This window comes from Chiloscyllium plagiosum, unplaced genomic scaffold (assembly GCF_004010195.1).
Source record: "Chiloscyllium plagiosum isolate BGI_BamShark_2017 unplaced genomic scaffold, ASM401019v2 scaf_11708, whole genome shotgun sequence".
Lineage (NCBI taxonomy): Eukaryota > Metazoa > Chordata > Chondrichthyes > Orectolobiformes > Hemiscylliidae > Chiloscyllium > Chiloscyllium plagiosum.
The window spans coordinates 15,224-20,581 of record NW_025211033.1 but is presented as its reverse complement, the minus strand read 5'-3'; the positions used below and the strand labels follow the sequence as shown (position 1 = coordinate 20,581).

The window sequence follows — 5,358 nt, the reverse complement described above, 5'->3', positions numbered from 1 at the left end:
TAGAACAGACATTGCCAAATCTAGCTGGACAGGAACTAATATTCCTGTAATACTGGGAGTAGTTTACCTGTGAGAAATATACTCTAAAGCTTAAAGAAATGCATATTCCACAACCTGGGTTTAAAGCCATCGATCCTTTTCATTAAGCAGGTCATGAAATTAATTGTGTTGCGATGTACAATTAACATTATTTACAGAATCAAGGTATTGTTTTTAGTGCTCATCTAGTGCTCCATAATATACCCCAGGCCTCCCATCTCCCCCTCCCCATTGACTGGGGACATCTCTGAAGACAGGGAGCAGCACACACCCCCCACTCACACTTTCCTCGTCCTGTGGTTGTAGGAGAAACAGAGAGAGCCTGGGCCTATGTTTCTATTTTATTCTTTATCTGTGATAAATAGAGTCATAGAGTCACATATCTGTGATTCACAATGTGTCAGTTATTATTCTACTCACCACATGCTCCTTCAGATCCAGTAAATTCCAAATAAGAAGCATTTTCCATGTGAACTGGACTGAGGTCTGACTGATTTATGTAAATAATGTCTCTCAGCAACGGTGAACTCTTGTGTGAACTGCTATTGGTGAGAGTGAAATGTTGACAACATTTCCCTCCAGTGGACATGGCAGTTGGATACGACTTTCCAATATCACCACGGGTTATGTAGAGTTGGGCAACGGATCCTTTCCAGGTGATGCAGATTTCTGATGAAGCTGCAGATGTAGATGCTGCAGGATCTTGTGTCCAGGAAGATGAACCATTCCCAATGAGATGAGCTTCTATTTCTAAGCCTGTTTTCTTTACAGACACTTTCAATGAACATGGATCTGGGCCAATGTAGTGATGAGATTTATTAATGTGACTGTTCAGGTATCCACAAACTGTGAACTCAGCACCAACTATTGCTGCAAATACAATCACAAGGTAAGCATTAATCAACACCCGAGAAATTTTCTCAGAAGCTTTTTAAATCAATATCGTGACTTTGCTGGAAAATTGAGGGAAATTCCACACCAATTGCATAATCAGGAATTGATAATCAGCAACAACAACAACCTTTTTTTTCATAGCACCTTTAGAGGAATAAAATGTTCCAAGGCCCTTCACAAGAGGGTTCTCAAACAAAACGTTGATGCCGTTGTAAGGTCTCAATAGTATTTGTAAAACACAGGCTAAAATATTAAAACATTTTGCTGGTCAGAATTATATAAGGATGGAGTCAAGAACTGGGTGAAGAATAGACAGTGTCTGTGTCATAAATAATGTTGTAATATGTTGTATAAAGCTGGGAGTTGGCTGTAACCCAGGAGAGGTGATTTTACATTTTATGATGATCAGACTCGCTGTCCTTGTATACACATGAAAATATACAACTGTTTGACCAGTTTCCTCAATCCTCCATCAACTTATCAAGTTGTGTGATAAAATAAAGCCACAGTCAAAGGCTTTGATCTTGCCAACACTGAGATGGAGAAAGTTATTGCTCTTCCAAAACAGAACCCTGGAAAAGGGATCAGGAAATGTAAAGGCAATAGATAGAACGGAACAGCAAAGTGACACTGTGAGTTTAATCTGTAACTTTGATGAAATGAGCTTGCCTGAGATTTTCACTGAAAGGGGATCGCATGTTCAGAGAGTTCACAATATTCCCTCCTCCTGCCGTGTCTGTTCCCGTCCTCAGCCTGAGCCTGTCAGCAAGGAAGAAGGTCAGGAACAGAATCTCATGTCACATCCTGCTCACTGAGGAGGCCTTTCACCAAACTGAATGACTTCGCTGCTGGGGAGCTTATTGGACTTTGACTGGAGGAAGTTTCAGGATTCAGGAGGATAAATGTATTTTTCCAATTTTTTATTCAGCTTTTGAACTTGTTATAACGAGTTGTGTGAAGGGAACCAGCTCCCTGTTTTCTCACTCCTATTAGTCAGCTGCAAAAACATTTTATTTATTTTGTTCAGCTTACAGTGATGATCTTTCAACTTCAACCAAGTTCACTACACAATGCAAGAGCCCATTTCAAGCTTTTCTTGAATGAAAAGAGGACTTTTATGACTCACTTGATTCAAGAACCAATGATTAAAATGAACAGACCACACAGACACAGAGGTAGGAAATAGACAGTGGTAGAGGCAGTGAGAATAATGTTTATGTGGCCTTTAGACATCTTGGGGTGTTACGTCTTAACCTGAAATCAGAATTTAGTGACTTTTATCCTCAACAGTTCAGAATCTGTAGATCTTTGAATTCTTGGTGAACAGTTGTTTCTCGAATTTACATTTTCACTGGGTGCTGTTTCTGAAATAATGTTAGAAACAGGAAGGGGGAGAGAGAATTCCAGCTCTTGCTACACAAATTCACTTTTCGTTCTCTCAGTCCTGATGCTGAAAAGCAGCTGTTGAAATACAGTTCAGTGTGTATTCCAGAGTCACGATCCTTTGTTTTTTCAAGTTCTCTGATTGATTGGTAACTCTTGCATCTCCCAAAATATTAAAGCAACACACACAACTGTACTAAGTAGGGGGTGAAAATTTCTTAATGGTTACTCATTACATTTCTTCATATAAAATGGTAATTTCACTGTCGATAGATTGTTTCATACAAATGGGTCACATGAATCTAGCTCAACCTTTGGGCAGGTGGCCCCTGCAGCCATTTTAGATCCAAGTTTTTCCTTTTTGGCAACCGTGTTACTCTCTGAAAGGTCTCAGGTACAACAGCCTAATGTTAGAGGTTAAAATTTGATCACCCATCTTTGTCATTATCATTATGTAAAAGGGATGGCAGGAGGGAGGGTGGGGCCGATCAGGGATAGTAAGGGAACTTGCACCTGGAATTGGAGGAAATAGGGGAGGTCCTTAATGAATACTTTCCCTCAGGAATACCTACTGCGAGGGACCTTGACATTCATGAGGACAGCGTGAAACAGACTGATATGCTCAAACAGTTTGATTTTGGGAAGGAGGATGTTCTGAAAATTTTGAAAAACATAAAGATGGATAAATCCCCTGGACCAGGCAGAATATATCCAAGGTTACTACAGGAAGTGAGGGAAGAGATTGGTGCACCTTTGGCAATGATCATTGCATTCTCACTGTCCACTGGAGTAGTGCCAGATGAGTGGAGGGTGGCAAACATTTCTCCTTTGTTCTAGAAAGGAAATAGAGATAATCCTGGGAATTACACTCAGTCCCCAAGCAGTCTTATGATACTGATGAGCAAAAACTGGAGAAGATTCTGAGAGACAGATTTTCTGATTACTTGGAAAACCATAGTTTGAATAGAGATAGTCAGCATGGTTTGTGAGGGGCAGGTCATGCCTCACAAACTTTATTGAATTCTTTGACGATATGACAAAACATGTTGATGAAGGTAGAGCAGTGGATGTGGTGTACGTGGATTTCAGTGAGGCATTTGATATGATTCCCCATGTAGGCTCATACAGAAAGTAAGGAGGCATGGGATACAAGGAAACTGTCTGAATACAGAATTGACTGGCCCATAGAAGACAGAGAGTGATGGTTGATGGAAAGTATTCGCCTGCAGCTTGGTGAACAGTAGTGTTCTGCTGGGAACAGGTCTGGGACCTCTGTTCTTTGTGATGTTTATAAATGAGTAGGATGAAGAAGTGGAAAGATAGATTAGTAAGTTTGTTGATGACACAAAGATTGGTGGAGTTGTGGATAATGCAGAGGGCTGTTGTAGGTTGCAACAGGACATTGACAGGATGCAGAACTGGGCTGATAAGTGGCAGATGGCATTCGACCTGGAAAAGTGTGAAGCTGTTCTCATTGGAAAGTTGAATTTGAATGCTGAATACAGGATTCAAGGCATGATTCTTGGCAGTGTGGAGGAACAGAGGGATATTGGGTTCCATGTCAATAGATCCCTCAAAGTTGCCACCCAGGTTGACAGGGTTGTTAAGAAGGTGTATGTAGTGTTAGCTTTCATGAGCAGGGGGATTGAGTTTTCAAGCTGCGAGGTTATGCTGCAGCTCTACAGAGCCCTGAAATGTTGTGTTCAGTTCTCGTTGCCTCATTATTGGAAAGCTTTCAAGAAGGTGCAGAGGAGATTTACCAGGACATTACCTGGACTGGAGGGCATGACATCTGAAGAAAGGAGCCAGGGTTTTTCTCACTGGAGCGAAGAAGGATGAGAGGTGACTTGATAGAGTTGTATAAGATGTTCAGAGGCGTAGATTGAGTGGATTGCCAGAGAGTTTTTCCCATGGCAGAATGTCTATCATGAAGGGGCATAATTTTAAGGTAATTGGTGGAAGATTTAGGGGAGGTATCAGAGAGTGGGTTGGGGGGGGTATGTGGAATGCACTACCAGCAGTGGTAGTAGAGTGAGATACATTAGAGACATTTAAGTGAATCTTGGATAGGCACATGGAAGATCGTACAAGGAAGGGTTAATCGGTTAGTCTGATCTTAGAGGAGGATAAAAGACTGGCACAACATCGAGGGCCGAATGGCCTGTACTGTGCTGGACTATTCTATGTTCTGTCAGCAGCATTTGTGTGATAACTTTATCTCTACAATTGTCTTAATTTGTGACTTTACCTTCGACGAACTCTGTATCGTGTTAATTTTCTGTCTCTCTTTTCAACAGTCAATGATGGGAAATGTAAAGAAATCACATTAACACTGGGACCAATGTTCACACTGAGATACATAATCCATACCATTGGATCACCAGCCTCATACAGCATTGAAAATAAACTGGGGAATTTCAAAGAAGTGAAACAAAGGAAGTGCTGAGAAATGAATTACCTTTCCCAATGTGAAAGCTGAAGAAACATAACAGGAGGCATTGACAGTTGATCAGTCTGTGAAAGGAGCTGGTTTTGAGAGGCATCTTCCACTGGGTTCCTCCTCTGGAAAATCAACATTGTGAATATGAGAGCACAGGGTGAGGTTCACACAAATGATGGTTACATCCAAAACATGCAAAATTACATGGAGTTAAATGATGACCTGTCATTGTCCCAACACCCAGTGACACCAATTGACAGGATGTAGCTCCCATTTGAAATCACCGTGATCGGTGAATTTTGGGGGAAATTATTGAGATTTTGTTGGAGAGAAATCCTCAGATGGAGTTGTCAGGCTGCTGGGACTCAGCTGTGAGTGACCAAGAGAAACAGGGACTGATAGAGGCTGAGGGCAGCTCATCTGTCCTTGTTAGTTCATGGTCTGAGGAGACCAGAGACCCCAATCTTCATTCTCCTCAGTTTTTTAATCATTCAGGACCATACATCATGAAAAAGAGTGAATCAAATTACACCATTGCAGAATATTTCGGGCAGGTATCAGACCAGCCACAATTACTGGGCAAAGAAATGAATAATCAATTG

The 5,358-nt window shown here is 41.3% G+C and overlaps 1 long non-coding RNA gene across 1 annotated transcript in view; it reads right to left on the bottom strand.

Annotated features, from left to right (window-relative positions):
- Positions 1-836: 836 nt before the first annotated feature.
- The window catches only part of LOC122546991, an 8,079-nt gene continuing 3,557 nt past the window's right edge, over positions 837-5,358 (bottom strand). Inside the window, exons 2-3 of the long non-coding RNA XR_006310861.1 lie at positions 4,775-4,878; positions 837-909 (exon numbers count right to left, since the gene is read on the bottom strand). This is a non-coding gene — a long non-coding RNA (uncharacterized LOC122546991). The remainder of the gene's footprint in view (positions 910-4,774; positions 4,879-5,358) is intronic.